At 44.7% G+C, this 16,371-nt stretch overlaps 1 non-coding gene across 1 annotated transcript; it reads right to left on the bottom strand.

Moving 5' to 3' along the window:
* Positions 1-14,532: 14,532 nt before the first annotated feature.
* LOC147984920 (small nucleolar RNA SNORD96 family) lies at positions 14,533-14,624 on the bottom strand. The gene has a single exon (XR_015617831.1). It is a non-coding gene; the product is annotated as a small nucleolar RNA SNORD96 family (small nucleolar RNA).
* Positions 14,625-16,371: the final 1,747 nt, after the last annotated feature.

Genomic DNA, 16,371 nt, shown 5'->3' with positions numbered 1-16,371 from the left:
TTCAACAAAAGATATGTTGTCATTAATTATCAAAATCACCCAGGGAGCACTTGTGCTTTCAATCTCCCCCTTTTGGTAATTGATGGCAACATACATCAAAGCTTTAGATAGAGATACAGAGAATAGCAAGTAAAGCTTTGGAAAGACATGTAACAAGCATAGGATCCCCCTACATGTATGCAATCATGTGAATATGGAATATAGAAGCATGTGAGAGCATAACCATGACAGAGTAGCAATGTGTTACATGTATCTTGGCTATATGCATTAGGGCAAAAGATATGAATATGGGAAATGTACCTTCATGCCCACGAGTCCTTGCAAACAGTATGTACATCAGCAAGAATTTCTCATACACATGACTATGATGCATATACTTACCTTGTGGTCTTGAGTTGGCTAGGATGGGGTGAGCCTGCGTAAACATGGTTAGATAACACAGATGCACCCACTAGCTAGATCAAACCTCAAGAGTACCAAGACTGGGATGACATGTAGAGTGAGTACAGAGTAGCACGATAGATATTGACATGTCCCCAAAGAGAAAGATATGCAATGAATTTAATAAATTTCTTTCCCTTGGATGTCTTGCTCCCCCTGAATCTAGCATGGGATACTGGGAGAAGATAGGGAACAGAAAAGCAGAGCTCAAAGAAACAAATGAACAGAGCTAATGCAAATAAGCACATATGAACATGTCTTTCCCCCAAGAAGACATGTGGCATCTCTCCTCTTGAACATCAAGCATCTGGGATCCTTGAAGATTACTCTTTCCTGGAGTATTCCCTACCCCTAGAGATCTCTCCCGCTAGAGATATGATTAAGCTTTGATGTGATCTCTCTCTCCCCCTTTGACATCAATTTCCAAGAAGGGTCTTCTGGAATTTGTTGTGAATGGGTTCGGTCCTTGAATCACAGTACAAAGCATTAAGGTAAATGTGATGCTTGCACAGGACACGATTCATTGAGTGGAGCTGGATCAAGAATAAAGCAGGAATAAATGGCAAAATGTTTTTCCTGCAGTGAAATCGGTGTCACCGAGTTGTATGCTTCGGTTGCTCCGAAAATCTTCGGCTAGACCGGAGACATGAAACCGGTGGAACCGAGTTCATCACAGAGAAAAACACTTGTCACCTCAGCTCACTAGAAAAATAAGATCTCACAAAGATTTGCAATGAATTGGATGTAGAAAATGCAGAACAAAAAGCAAAGAAAAGAAACTAAAAGATCTAGATAAAGTTTTTTTGAAAGGGGAAACAAATATGCATGAGACAAATGCAAGAACACAGAAAAGAACACAAGAGAACTTCATCTAGAGTTGGGCGGTGACAAAGTCACCTATATTAGAGTATATTGACTTAGGAGTCAAGTGAGATCACTTGATCATAGGTCGTACTCATCGTTTAAGCTCAAAATGGGGTTACCATTTTTTGTTGAAGTATCTTGATGTATTCACATCTTGCGAGTTACTTTGACTCATGACTTGGAGTAAAGCTACTCTAAGATGGAATAACATACCTTGGGTGGCGGTGTTGATCTTGATCATGTAGTTGAACTTGTGTGGGTTGCTCAAGGTTGATGTAGCCCATCAAGAGTTGGGAGCACCCTTTGGATTTTGAGTTCATCTACCTACATGGGTTAGTTTTCGCAAGTAAGAGCACTTGTTTATCCAACATGACAATCATGAAACTCAACATAGAATTTGTCAAAGGATATGTTTGAAAGTTTTCGTGCTTCCTTGTCATCAACCACCATTGTGTAGAGACTTGGTGATGTAGAGATTGCTCAAGATGTGAGTGAGTTGCAATCTCATAGAATTAGATTCATCCAAGTACCTACAAGGGTTAGATAACATGCAAGATGCAATTTTTCAAGACATAAGATAATCACCATAGGAGAAATATCAAGTGATTAGTCGTAAGCTCAAGTCTTGCATGTATCCAATGGAGTTCCTACTCCAAGTTTGAAGCATCAATGATGTTCAATTCACCTCTTAACCTGCAAAACACTTTCTCATCAAGTAGTTTAGTGAATATATCCGCTAATTGCTTATTGGTGCGAACATGCTTAAGGTTTATGTCACCCTTAGCAATGTGATCTCGAATGAAATGATGACGAACTTCAATATGCTTAGTTCAAGAGTGTTGCACGGGATTGTGAGCAATATTGATAGCACTTTCATTGTCACAAAGTAATGGAACATGTTTCACATATATTCCATAATCTTTAGATTTTGGTTCATCCAAAGTAATTGAGCACAGCATGAACCAACGGCAATGTATTCCGCTTCGGTGGTGGATAAGGATACCGAGTTTTGTTTCTTGGAAGACCATGCCACAAGAGATCTACCAAGGAATTGACAAGTACCCGAAGTGGACTTTCTATCAACCTTGTCACCGGCATAGTCCGAGTCGGAGTAGCCAACAAGATCAAAGGAAGCCCTCTTTGGATACCAAATGCCAAAATTTGGTGTATGTATTAAGTATCTCACTATCCTCTTCACGGCCTTAAGATGACATTCCTTAGGAGTAGCTTGATATCGTGCACACATGCACACACTTGGCATGATATCGGGACGTGAAGCACATAGATATAACAATGAACCAATCATAGAGCGGTAAACCTTTTGATCAACCGGTTCACCATCTTTGGTCAAATCAAGATGTCCACTAGTAGGCATGGGTGTAGTCATACCTTTGCATTCTTGCATATTGAACTTCTTGAATAAGTCCTTGGTGTACTTCGTTTGAGAGACAAAGGTTCCTTCCTTAGTTTGCTTGATTTGCAAACCAAGAAAGAATTTGAGTTCACTCATCATAGACATCTCAAACTTCTTCGACATTAGCTTCCCAAACTTTTCACTAAAATGAGGGTTAGTTGATCCAAATATAATATCATCGACATAAATTTGGCATACAAATAGTTCTCCATTAACCCTTTTAGTAAAAAGAGTAGAATCTATTTTTCCAATTTCAAAGCCTTTTTCAATAAGGAACTTGGTCAAGCATTTATACCATGCTCTAGGAGCTTGTTTAAGACCATAAAGGGCTTTGTGAAGTTTGTAGACATGATTAGGTTTCTTAGGATTGACAAAGCCGGGAGGTTGCTTAACATAAACTTCCTCCTCAATTTCACCATTTAGAAAAGCACTTTTAATGTCCATTTGGTACAAAGTGATATCATGGTGATTAGCATAAGCAAGTAAGATGCGAATGGACTCAAGTCTAGCAACGGGAGCATATGTCTCACCATAGTCCATACCTTCGACTTGTGTGTAGGCTTGGGCGACGAGACGTGCTTTGTTGCAAACCACTTGTCCATCTTCATCTTGCTTGTTGCGAAGCACCCATTTGGTACCGATGATGTTGTGGTTGTTGTCGGGCTTCTCGACCAATGTCCACACTTGATTTCTCTCAAAGTTGTGTAGCTCTTTATGCATAGCGTTTATCAAGTCCGGATCCTCCAATGCTTCTTCAACCTTCATAGGTTCAATGCTAGAGATGAATGAGTAATGTTCACAAAAGTTAGCCAAACGAGTTTTAGAGCGAGTGATTCTCCCGGTTTGGATATCATTGTAGATTTTCTCCACGGGATGATCTTTAGAAATTCTTGCTCAAACTCATGAAAGCTTTTGCTTGGGTCTTGGTTGAACATCTTCTTCATCTTGTTCTTATTCTTGGCCTTCTTCATTGCTATCGTTGTCGTTCTCTTGTCATGGTGGAGAAGGAGGTTGTTGACGTTCATCTTGGTGTACTTCCTCATTTTCTTCATATTGGTGTGTCCCACTCGTGGATGCTTCCGTATCAACTCTTGGTTCACCTTGTCGTGAGTTAGAAGCTTCCACTTGGACGGACGAGGTACTCTCCTTTATCTTCGGGTGACGAATCTTGCCAATAGACAAGTCTTGGATTGCTTCCGAGGGATCTTTGTCTCCTACATCAATTGGCAATTGCTCTACTTGCGAGCCGTTAGATTCATCAAACTTCACATCTACCGTTTCTTCGACCTTTCAGGTGAAATTGTTGTAGACACGGTAGTGAGAGTTTGATCCATAACCAAGTAAGAAACCTTCATGAGACTTAGGAGCAAATTTAGAACGACGATGCTTATCAAGAATGTAGCACTTTGAGCCGAATACTCGAAAGTATCCAACTTGGGGTTTGTTACCGGTGAGGAGCTCGTATGCCGTCTTACCGAGTAGCTTGTGAAGATACAAGCAATTTGTTGCATGACAAGCTGTCTCCTACATCTCCTAACCCTTCCTCTCACCTCTTCTTCTTCCCCAACAGACTACTGCGCGGTCAATATGGATCTTCCCCAACATGCGGTTGGATAAACATACTGTATGAACGAAAATATGTGTCAGCGGTAGCTTGGTTGAGTTTGGTTTGATCACATGCGGTAGCATGTGTCAGTGAGGGTGCGTTCCCTTGGTTGGGTTTGCAGCGTGCAGGAGCGAATGTGTGAGGGTGTGGTGCGACCGTGACAACCGTGTGCAAGTGTACCTCCTTTTCATTTTGAAAACATTAGGCAAGCTTGGCAAAAATGTGTGGTGAAGTATGGCAATGCAAGGCCTAGACCCAAACAGGATACAAGTACGTACGTACTACTTGTGTTAAAAAAGAAAGGCGGGGTTTTCCTTCCCGAGATTGTTCTATACAAATCCTCGTTTGACATGTCAATTAATGCGTATTTCTTTCTCCAACACCCAAAGAGCTAACCATCTCACTCCTCATCGCTTCATTAATGCAGCAACATGCAAACCAACCTTCTCACTTTCGCATGCATGCAAGGGTATATTAATGTCCTTAGTTGCTAGTACGAGGCAATCCCGATCATTTTTTTCCATGATTAGTGTTAGTGGCCTTCTGTAAATTGTAATTTTGATACTGGCCTTGTATACAAAAAAATGGAGGTAGTAACTATTTGACCTCCTTCCCCCATTGCAGTGACGTCGACCATATCTCGAACGTTGTGGTTTGGCGAAGTGCGTTCGACGGAGAACACCATTGAGGGAGATCACGGTAAGTCATTCACAAGTGCCGCCTACAAGCTGAGAAAACCGCCTTCTTTGCGTCCAGGAAGTCTGTTGAACCAAAGGACGCATAAATGTACTAGTACTACACAATAGGATCGTCCATCTAGCTTAGTGCGGTTAGATGGTTTCTCGAAGAAGATGATAGAGAAGCAGAGTCAACGAAGAGTGAAATGATGGTTGCTTCATCCGTGCTTTGTGATTTTTCGCCTCACTGCTTTGTGATTTGTGATAGAAGGGACAGGGGAGTAGACTCTGTGCTCTATGCTAGACATGCGTCCAGCCATGGGAAAAAGAGCAGAGAGGTTGCATTTTACTATTCCTTCAATCAATCAATTACACTACAGGAATGTGACGCCCGGATAATTAAGCTACAGTAATATCTGCTAATGATGCCATGTCACCTCGATTACTGTTGCTAGCTCGCGTTAGTTCAGAACCGATCCAAATTCAGATTTGGATTAAGTTTAACGGTAAATGTTTTCAAACATTAAAATTAAAATGTTTGGCATGTGGCAAATAATCCATACTAATTATTGGTGGAGAAACCACACTTCTGTAGATTATTCAGTTGCACTATAATAAGTAAATCGGCGGCAAAACTAATATTTAAATGCTCTTAAAAATAATGATAAACAAATACAAACTACTGTATTAAATGTGTCAAAATGTTTGTGGCAGTGGCATAATTACCTCTACTAAATTAGGTACGATTTTTGTATTTTACTAAAACTAAAATGAATAGAAACTAAGTTAAAAAGGACAAACTAGAAAAACACACACACACACACACACACAAAGAAACACCCCCCGATTGGGCCTTGGCCCAGTTGGCCGAGCGGCCGAGCGGCTTGCCGGCCCACCCCCGCACGCTCCTGGCCTACTTGGCCTCCCTCCCACCACCAGAAACCCTAGCCCGTCGCACCCCCCCCACTACGCTCTTCCCCCGATCCGATCTAGATCGGGGTTGACCCCAACTGCCCCGACCGATACCCCACTCCCTCTCGTTCTCCAGCACCAGGCCCCTGCGCCCCATCCCCTGCCGCGCCGGAGCCCCACCACCGTCGCCGTCCCCAGGCCCGCGCCCGGGGATCCGCCGCCTATCGTCGTCCTCGTGCCACCATTACGCAGAAGCTCCTGCCATGGCCGCACCCGCCTGGTCCTCCGCGTCCGTGCCGCGCCAAGCCGCCTCCTCGCCGGAGAGGACGGACCCCGAAGGCCTCGTCGCGGATCTGGCCTCCCTCGCCATGCTCCCCTCGCCGGACTCCCCTCATCGACCGGCGCCCCCTGCTCCGACACTGTCGGACGCCGCCGCTAACCTCGTCGTCGATCCGCTCGACCCCAACCTCCACCGGCTCCATCGAACACCCTGCTGCTTCCGCTGTGAGCCTCCGGCCCTCCACAGCCTTTTCCCCCTCCTCCCCGTGCCCTCCAGCGCCGTTTGCCGCTAGCTCCGCCATAGTCGCCGCCCCCGGTTGTTTCAGCCGCTCCTAGCTACAAACGAAGGCAGCTCGACGCGGCGCTTCCCGCTTATCCGTTTGGCACCCGGGCTGCCCCTTTTGGTCGCCGGAGCACCCAGCTCCGCGCGCGCCGTCGTCCTCTGAACTCACCCACGGGCACACGCGCACGCGCACACGCACGTTCTAATAGTGGGTTGACCCACTGATGTGTGGGCCCGCCCGGTTTAACCAATCCCCTAACCACGTAATTAGATAGAACCTAATAAAACTGTTAGTTGAATAACTGGAAATGACATGTGGACCCTTTTCTTTTAAAAGCCTGTTTAAAATTATCTAAGTCAATGACATGTGGCCCCCACCTAATCTGTTAAAATTAATTAAACAATTAATTTACACTGTCTCTATGACAGCTGGGTCCCACCAGCCAGTTTGACCAGTCAACGGTCCATATGTTGACCGCAACTGGACTGCTGACTCAGCCCCTGGACCCCACTATCAGCATCTGCTGACTGGGCAGTTGACTCAGTCAACTAGCCCCACCTGTTAGCCTCACTAGCACCTCTTTGGGTACACTTTTGTGTACCCATAGCATTTATTATTTAAATGAATTTCGAATTAAATTAAATCCAAGAAATCTAGAAAATGATTAAATCTTTATAAATTAATATAAAATAATCCGTAACTCAGATGAAAATACTTTGTACATGAAAGTTGCTCAGAACGACGAGACGAATCCGCATACGCAATCCGTTTGTCAGCCACGCATCCCTAGCATATTAAACCTGCAACTTTTCCCCTCCGGCCTGTCTATCAGAAAACGCGAAACACCGGGAATACTTTCCCGGACGTTTGCCCCCCTTCACCAGTATCACTTACTACCGCGTTAGGTCACCTCTTGCATCGCGCATTGCCATGTTATACTTTGATTGCTCTGTTATTTATTGTGTTCCCCCTCCATTACTTCTTTCCGGTATACCCCGAGAATGCCGAGGACCCCCAGTTCGACTACGGTGTTGACGACCCCTCTCTCTTGCCAGAGCAACCAGGCAAGCCCCCCTTTGATCACCAGATATCGCCTACTCTTCTCTATACTGCTTGCATTAGAGTAGTGTAGCATGTTACTGCTTTCCGTTATTCCTATCCTGATGCATAGCCTGTCCTTGCTACTACTGTTGTTACCATTACCTGCTATCCTACTGCTTAGTATAGGATGCTAGTGTTCCATCAGTGGCCCTACACTCTTGTCCGTCTGCCATGCTATACTACTGGGCCGTGATCACGGGCATATACTAAATACTTTACACAGTTACATTACTTATGATACTGTTCGGAGATGGGGGCTGAAGGGGCAGGTGGCTCCATCCCGGTAGAGGTGGGCCTGGGTTCCCGACGGCCCCCGACTGTTACTTTGTGGCAGAGCAACAGGGCAGGTTGAGACCACCTAGGAGAGAGGTGGGCCTGGCCCTGGTCGGCGTTCGCAGATACTTAACACACTTAACGAGATCTGGGTATTTGATCTGAGTCTGGCCATTTGGTCTATACGCACTAACCATCTACGCGGGAGTAGTTATGGGTATCCCGGCGTCGTGGTATCAGCCGAAGCCTTCATGACGTCAGCGACTGAGTGGCGCGCGCCGCATTGGATCGTAAGCTCGCGCTTGTATTAAGGGGGCTAGATCTGCTTCCGGCCGCGTTTGCAACGTGCAGGTGTGCTATGGGCGATGGGCCCAGACCCCTATGCGCTTAGGTTTAGACCGGCGTGCTGACCTCTCTATTGTGCCTAGGTGGGGCTGCGACGTGTTGATCTTCCGCGGCCGGGCATGACCCAGGAAAGTGTGTCCGGCCAAATGGGATCAAGCGTGTTGGGGAATGTGGTGCACCCCTGCAGGGAAGTTAATCTATTCGAATAGCCGTGATCTTCGGCAACAGGACGACTTGGAGTTGTACCTCGACCTTATGACAACTAGAACCGGATACTTAATAAAACACACCCTTCCAAGTGCCAGATACAACCGGTGATCGCTCTCTCACAGGGCGACGAGGGGAGGATCATCGGTTAGGATTATGCTATACGATGCTACTTGGAGGTCTTCAGTCTACTCTCTTCTACATGCTGCAAGACGGCGGCTGCCAGAAGCGTAGTCTTCGAAAGGACTAGCTATCCCCCTCTTATTCCGGCATTCTGCAGTTCAGTCCACATATGATAGCCTTATTCCAGTTGATACCAATGCATACATATGTAGTGTAGCTCCTTGCTTGCGAGTACTTTGGATGAGTACTCACGGTTGCTTTCTCCCTCTTTTCCACCTATCCCTTCTACCTGGTTGTCGCAACCAGATGTTGGAGCCCAGGAGCCAGACGCCACCTTCGACGACGACTCCTACTACACCGGAGGTGCCTACTACTACGTGCTGCCCGTTGACGACGACCAGGAGTAGTTTAGGAGGATCCCAGGCAGGAGGCCTGCGCCTCTTTCGATCTGTATCCCTGTTTGTGCTAGCCTTCTTAAGGCAAACTTGTTTAACTTATATCTGTACTCAGATATTGTTGCTTCCGCTGACTCGTCTATGATCGAGCTCTTGTAGAGGCCCCTGGCTTGTAATATGATGCTTGTATGACTTATTTTATTTGTAGAGTTGTGTTGTGATATCTTCCCGTGAGTCCTTGATCTTGATCGTACATATTTGCGTGCATGATTAGTGTACGGTCAAATCGGGGGCGTCACAAGGAATCAGGATCTTTGCCGTTTGCCATGGCTGACGGCAAAGATGTTGATGCCTTTGTCGTCCGCTGGCAGATGACAAAGGGCATGGATGGCGCACGTGGCAGGTTAGTTCCGTTAGGGGGTTAATGGCATGCTTTGCCATCTGCCAGCGGATGGCAATGATGCAAAGGTCTTTGCCGTCTGCCAGCAGACGACAAACTGACCAAATAGGCCAGCCACAGTGGCCCCCAGGTTGCATAGGTAGCTGCCACATGGCAGGTTTGCCGTCCGCTGGCGGATGGCAAAGCTCTTTTCCATCTGCCAGCAGACTGCAAAGAGCCCGTACAACACCTGTTTTTCCTGTTTTTTTAAATTCATTGAATTTCACAGAATTTCATATATATATATATAACAAGTTTCCAACAGCATATATATAACAAGTTTCCAATAGCATTTATATAACAAGTTTCCAACAACATATATATAACAAGTTTTCAACAACAAGTTATCCAACAACATATCCAACACAAAATGGTTTCATCCATACATACATATCCAACAACAAGTTCGCAACAAGTTTCCAAAAACATAAAAGAAGCATAGGGAGAAGAGTGGAATCCATGAACGCAAGCTCCTCATATAAAGCAAATTTGCAAATTGGGAAAGAAAAAAGTTAGAACAAGAAGAACAAGAAGACTAGCTAGAAGAAGAAGAAGAAAAAGAAGAAGAAGAAGAAGAAGAAGAAGAAGGAGAAGTAGAAGAAGAAGAAGAAGAAGAAGAAAAAGAAGAATTTTTCTTCTTTTTTTTCTCCTCTCCTATTCTTTATGTTCTTCTTCTTCTAACTAAGGTAGGTAAAAATGCCATTTTTTAGCTAAGCTAGGTAAAAATGCCAAGTGTACGTCATTTTAGAGATAAGCTAGGTAAATAAGTCATTTTGGAGCTTAGTAAGGTTATTTTGTCATTTAGGAGGAAAATAAGTTAAGTCTATGTCATTTTGGAGCTAAACCAAGGTTATCATGCCATTTTTACCTAAGTATGCTAAGTATGTCATAAATGAACTGAAGAAGCTATGTATAGGTCATTTTTTAGCTAACCTATGTAGTTATGACATTTTTGAGCTAACTTAGCATATTTTGTCATTTTGGAGGAAAAAAATGCTAAGTATAGGTCATTTAATAGCTATCCTAGGTAAAGTATCTTAGTTTGGAGCTAAGCAAGGTTATTATGTCATTTTCGAGGAAAATAAGCTAAGTCTATGTCATTTTGGAGCTAAACCTAGGTTATTATGCCATTTTTACCCAAGTGAGCTAACTATGTCATAAATGAACTAGATAAGCTAAGTATAGATAATCATTGAGCTATCCTAGGTAGTTATGCCTGTTTTTAGCTAACTAAGCATATTAAGTCATTTAGGAGGAAAAAATGCTAAGTATAGGTCATCTTATAGCTATCCTACGTAAAGTATATCAGTTTGGAGCTAAGTAAGGTTATTATGTCATTTTCGAGGAAAATAAGCTAAGTCTATGTCATTTTGGACCTAAACCTAGGTTTTTATGCCATTTTTTTTACCCAAGTGACCTAATTATGTAATAAATGAACTAGCTAAGATAAGTATAGATCATTATTGAGATATCATAGGTAGTTATGCTTGTTTTTAGCTAACTAAGCATATTAAGTCATTTAGGAGGAAAAATGCTAAGTATAGGTCATCTTATAGCTGTCCTAGGTAAAGTACGTCAGTTTGGAGCTAAGTAAGGTTATTATGTCACTTGGGAAAACGTACCATCATCACGGAGGTGAAGGACCTATCGGGTGTGCGCTAGTGCCAGACGGAGAAGGAGCGGTCAGGATTGCGCTGTTGCGAGACGAAGAAGGATCGGTCGATGCTTGTCAGGAGGCATGCTACACCAAAGATCATTTGCAATGTCTCGTTACCATGATGCAACTGAAATGTGAATACTAGTAACTAATGAAACTCACTGTGTCCGCTATACCAATCTGGGGCATCGACGGAGGGGTCTGACCGTTTTTCTCGCACACGGACTATACATTTTGTTTTCACGAGTCAGTCATATTAGTTAGTAATGAAACGAACACTACATGCAGGATTTTGCTAATATGCAGGAGGAACTTACCACCAGGAGCTCACATAGGGCCCAGTGACCCAAGTCATTCCGGTTCCTCACCTCCTCCATCACCCTAGTCGTCCTATCCTCCAACTACTTCTCCCTCTATGCCGCCTGCCTATTTGCCTCCGCCAAAAGCTCCTAGGCCCTAGCCTCGATGGAGAGCACAATTGGTCGTGGACGAGGACTCATCTCAGGAAGAGAGCTCGTCTAGCGTTTCTTGATCACCCGAAGAGTTCTAGGACACTGTATCAGTCCATCCCCAATGGTTGCTGAGCCATGTTTCCTCCCTTCACCAAATAGCATCACGAGCTCTGGATCAAAAGCACTCTGGCTCGGGTTGAATTCACCCCCTTTCATCGCCTTCCCCCAGTCTGTGTACCTCACAAGCTTGTTGTGGGAGGAGATGTTGGTCAAGATCTTTAGATGATCGAGGTCAGACTCAGAGAATGCCTTGGCCTTCTTGTACGGTGCAGTATGGGCCATGGCATAGAGGTCGTAAAGTGGTGGCACCTCCTTCTTGTTGTGATGCGCCTAAAAGAGAGGAACAACATATTAGTTAAGGGCTCAAGCTAGCATGAAGAATGAAATTGCATGAATCGTGAAGCAAACCACAAACCCAGTGATCCCTGTACTCAAACAGGTTGGAGCTCCCTTTATGGTGTGGCACACCTCGCATTTCGGCACACTTATCCCTGGCGTTGTTGTGTTTGGCTAGCCATTGGGGAGAGCACCACTCATCCACCAATGCCTCCCAATAGTCCATCATATCTGCACACCATCTTGGGGGCACCTATATTTGGCAAAGAGAAATTTCAGCGCTACGCCTACGAATGAAATCAAGGAAACTAAGTACAAGGCCTTAAGAATAGGTAATTACCTTCATGTACTTCTCCTTACTTAGATACTTGGCGCGGCACTTTTACTTGGCCCTCCTAATGTTAGTCGAGGTGTAGTAGTCTCTAACAGCCTGCACCCTAGCGTCGTGCCGTAAGTTCTGAAGTAGGCGCCTCCTCCTCGTGTTCCTCAGTACACCTGTAGAAGGTCTGCAATCGAACAAGACAACACTGATTAGTACAAGCACTAGGTACTGTTGATTTTTAATTATGTAAAGGAGAAATTACCCAAAACCCCCGCCTCACAATGTCGGCCATCGTCTCGCATAAGACACTGTCGACCCTCTCCTTCAGGGGGCCGACGCAGCCACGTAAAGCTCCCAGCTCAGTGCTAGCTGTGGAACTTGACCCTCACCGGGTAACATGACCCACCCCGAGAAGTGGTGCCGACAAAGCACACCAAGGACCTGGTTGGGCGTGCGTGCACCAGAGGCGTATTTCCAACCCGTGCAGTATGACAAGGCCAACACATTAGATATTAATTTGAAGAAAGATGAAGGACAAATGTTAAAAAAGAGTAAATGCACTTACTTCTCCCCGTTAGGCTCAATCAACCATCTCCGATCATGGGTCGCCGGCATGGCCAGGAGCTTTGTACCACCACGCTCGTAGAACTTCTTGCCCTGCTCAACCAGCTCGCCCTCGCTAAAACTATCGTCAGACCAGGTCTCCTCGCCATCAGCATGGCCACTTGTCTCCGGAGTCACGTGGGACGAAGACTCCGGGACCCGAGTCTCCTGGGACAAAGACTGTGGGACCCAAGTCTCCTGGGATGAAAGCTCTGGGACCCGAGTCTCCTAGGGCGAAGGCTCGTCGACCCGAGGCTCGTCGACCGGAGTCTGAGACGGGTCCATCTGAGACGGAGCACTACGGTGGTCCGGAGAAACAGCTGGGGGTGGTGGCGAGGAAGGCGCAGCAGCCTCCCTACCTCTCCCACTACCACGTCCACCTCTACCAGCCCTCTTTAGCTTCCCCGACCTCTCTCGGCCGAAGAAGAAGTGACCACCAGTGTCTGCATACTATCGTCCAGCGCTATTCAGAGGTGTTGCGGTGGAATAATAACGCCCCTCCCAGCACGCGCCGAGGAAGGAGCCTTGGAGCACTCTCGACCCGCGCCCACCATTTGTCAACACCTGTGATGACGAAGAGTAAACAAATTTAGTACAACATAAACATAATAAAAGAATTGTTGGGTGAAAACAACACCTATAAAAATTAACCAACTAACTAAGTAATTGACCTAAAAAATAACTAACTAACTAATTAAACACTTTTTCGTAACGGCAGAATTTGTCTTTAATAGGTTAAAATTATTTTAGTGTTTCCAAAATATTTGAGAAAAATTAGGGAAGCTCATTGGTCAAATAAACAATCCAACAAAAACCATTTATGCAAAATTCTACCTTTCCTAGTTGCTACCTGTCCATGCCCATGGTCAAATAATTATAGAAACCATTAGCCAACTAATTGACAAATGATGACTAAACCTGCCTTTTCTTTTTCTTTTCTGATTTTCAAGAAACAAAAGAAAAGGGATGCATATGCATCCTAATCCTAATCATTTACATGGTTGTTTTCTAGGAGTAGTAATTAGTAAAACTAAAACTAGAACTGGTTAACAGAACTAACCTAACTAACCTAAAAACTAACCTAACTAACCTACAAACTAATTAACCTAACTAACCTAGAAACTAACCTAACTAACCTAGTCTAAAGATCAAAGCAAAAGTGTCGAGATAACAACAAAGATCTGCTTGTACTCTCTTCATAGAGAAATATTTTAAACCAAAAATTAACAACAAAGATCAAAGCAAATAAACAATTTATGAACATTTGTGTCCAGATAACAGAAATATCATCAAAAAACACAAACATAAAAAAGTTGGATATGTTGTTGGACAGATCACTCAGAGTGATAATATAAATCTCATCAATGTATGAATTAGGCCACTAATTTTTAACATCACAAGTCATCACCAGGATCCATAGACAACAATCTCCAATTATGAAAGAAAAATCAACCAGAAACGTTACACAGATTCCTAAGTTCAAATAAGAATATTTAAAGAGTTTCATAACAAATGGTTGAGCTGTCAGACAATGCTTTCTAGGCAAATAGGATTATGCTTATGATCAAAAAAGTAGCAGTAAGCAACTCAAGATCCACCAAAAGGATAGCCTGTTTGAAAAATTCTAGCCCAATTAACATTTTGCTAAAAATTACGACATAGCCAATGTGGACATTAGAATTGCACATTTTCGCAGCATAAGTTCAGAAATACTCACAAAAATTATGCTAAGATGTTCCATTTTTCCTCAGAATTGCAGAACGACAGCATGGGTGCACAGCGACCAATCAGTCGCTAAAGATGGTATGATTAACAGGTTTTTCATCACCGGACAAATAGAAACACAAACTCAAACAAACAAGTCAACGAAACAGAACTTAAATTACTACATAAAACAAAATCTGACAAAAGAAGACATGAGAGGAATGACACTAACCTAACTAACCTAGAAAATCAAAGTAACCTAGAAAACCAAACTAACGAAACTAACAGTACTAACTAACCTAATTATTAGCAGCAGAGAAAAAGAAACTAATAGTACTAACTAACCTATTTACTAGCAGTAGAAAAAAAACAGGGGGAGCTCACCGGAGTGTGTCGGCGGGGCACTAGGGCGGCGGGCTGTCGGGGTGGCTAGGGCGTCGGTACCGCGGGGCGCCTCGTGGTCGAGGCGGCGGGGCGGTCGGCCGGCGAGGGCATCGGGGCGGCGGGGGCGTCAGGGTGGCGTGGGCGGCAAGGGCGTTGGCATGGCATGGGCGGCGAGGGCGTCAGGGTGGCGCGGGCGTTAGGGCGGCGCGAGGTCCGTTGGTGCATTGGGGTGGCGCCGGTGAGGTGAGGGAGAGAGAGAGAGGGGTGGGGCACGGGGCCGGCCGTTTTAGTTAGTTTTAACTTCTTTGTTGTCTTCTAGCAGACGGCACAGAGCGTTGCTAGTGGGGTGGGGCCGGGGGGGAACGGCCATTAGGTTGCAACTTTCTTTGTCGTCTACTCGTGAATGGCGAGCTTCTTTACCGTCAGCTAGTAGACGGCAAAAAAGTGGCCGTTAGGTTGTTCTCACTAGTGGGCCACCCTCCCTCTTTGCTATAAGCTAGCTGACGGCAAATCTTCTATGCCGTCTGCTAGCTGACGGCAAAGAGCTAGCTGGCGGCAAACACACTCTTTGCCGTCCGGTCTTTCTTTGTTGTCAACTTTCTGTATGCTTATGGCAAAGACCTTCTTTGCCATCAGCTAGCTGAGGGCAAAGAGCTGGCTGACAGCAAAGATCCTGATTCCAGTAGTGTTAGGGAGTTTCGGTTTCATCTTTTTAGCTTTGGCAGCACCATCCACAATGGTTCCCATCAATGCCAAAAGCTATTTTCACATTTGGCTACACATTGTGGATGCCCTTAACCGTACCACTTGGTTTGCTCCTGTCTGCTATCTATACAAATCTTGATTATATTGATCTGAAAAATTATAGTATCAAGATTAGTAAAAAGGAGGTCATTTTGACACGCGGCAGGCAGGGGAGGTTTCTTATTTTAGGAGGATGTTGGCCTGGCGGTTTGCTAACATGCAGTCCCACGTGTCAGTGCTTTACCAAGCCGATCCGCGTCCCACATGAGGCAGAACAACGACAGAAGCTATACGTGGTTAACTTGAAGAAGATGAGGGAGAAGTGGATTCAGCAACGAGTGAAATGACGGATGCTTCGTCCCTCCAACTTATTTTTTTAGCATTACTTCGTCCCTCTTAACTGCAGGAAAGGAGCAGCTTTGTGATTTGATGCCTCATTGTTCATTACTACGCCAGTGCCATGATTGGGGTCAGTACAAAAAAAATACACATACGTGACATTTTGGGCCAAACGAAAAAAAATTCTGTCATGCTTATGACACCTCTATGACGATTATTGTGACAAAACCCGGTATAATCATAAATGTGGTGGGTTCCTATTTGTATCACAAAAAATCATGACAGAAAATGGGCTTTTCATCATGTGCGGGCCGGAGACGCACCTACATGACATTCTTTGGGCCGTCCATGACGGAAAAATTTGTGGTTGAAGCAAGGGCAAGGAAAATATCAGGGAGTTCCCGGTTACG

The sequence above is a fragment of the Triticum urartu genome, chromosome 2A (genome assembly GCF_056163025.1).
Source record: "Triticum urartu cultivar PI428250 chromosome 2A, HENAU_Tu73, whole genome shotgun sequence".
In the NCBI taxonomy this organism is placed as follows: domain Eukaryota; kingdom Viridiplantae; phylum Streptophyta; class Magnoliopsida; order Poales; family Poaceae; genus Triticum; species Triticum urartu.
The sequence above is the reverse complement of the archived record's forward strand: the minus strand, read 5'-3'. Positions and strand labels throughout refer to the sequence as shown.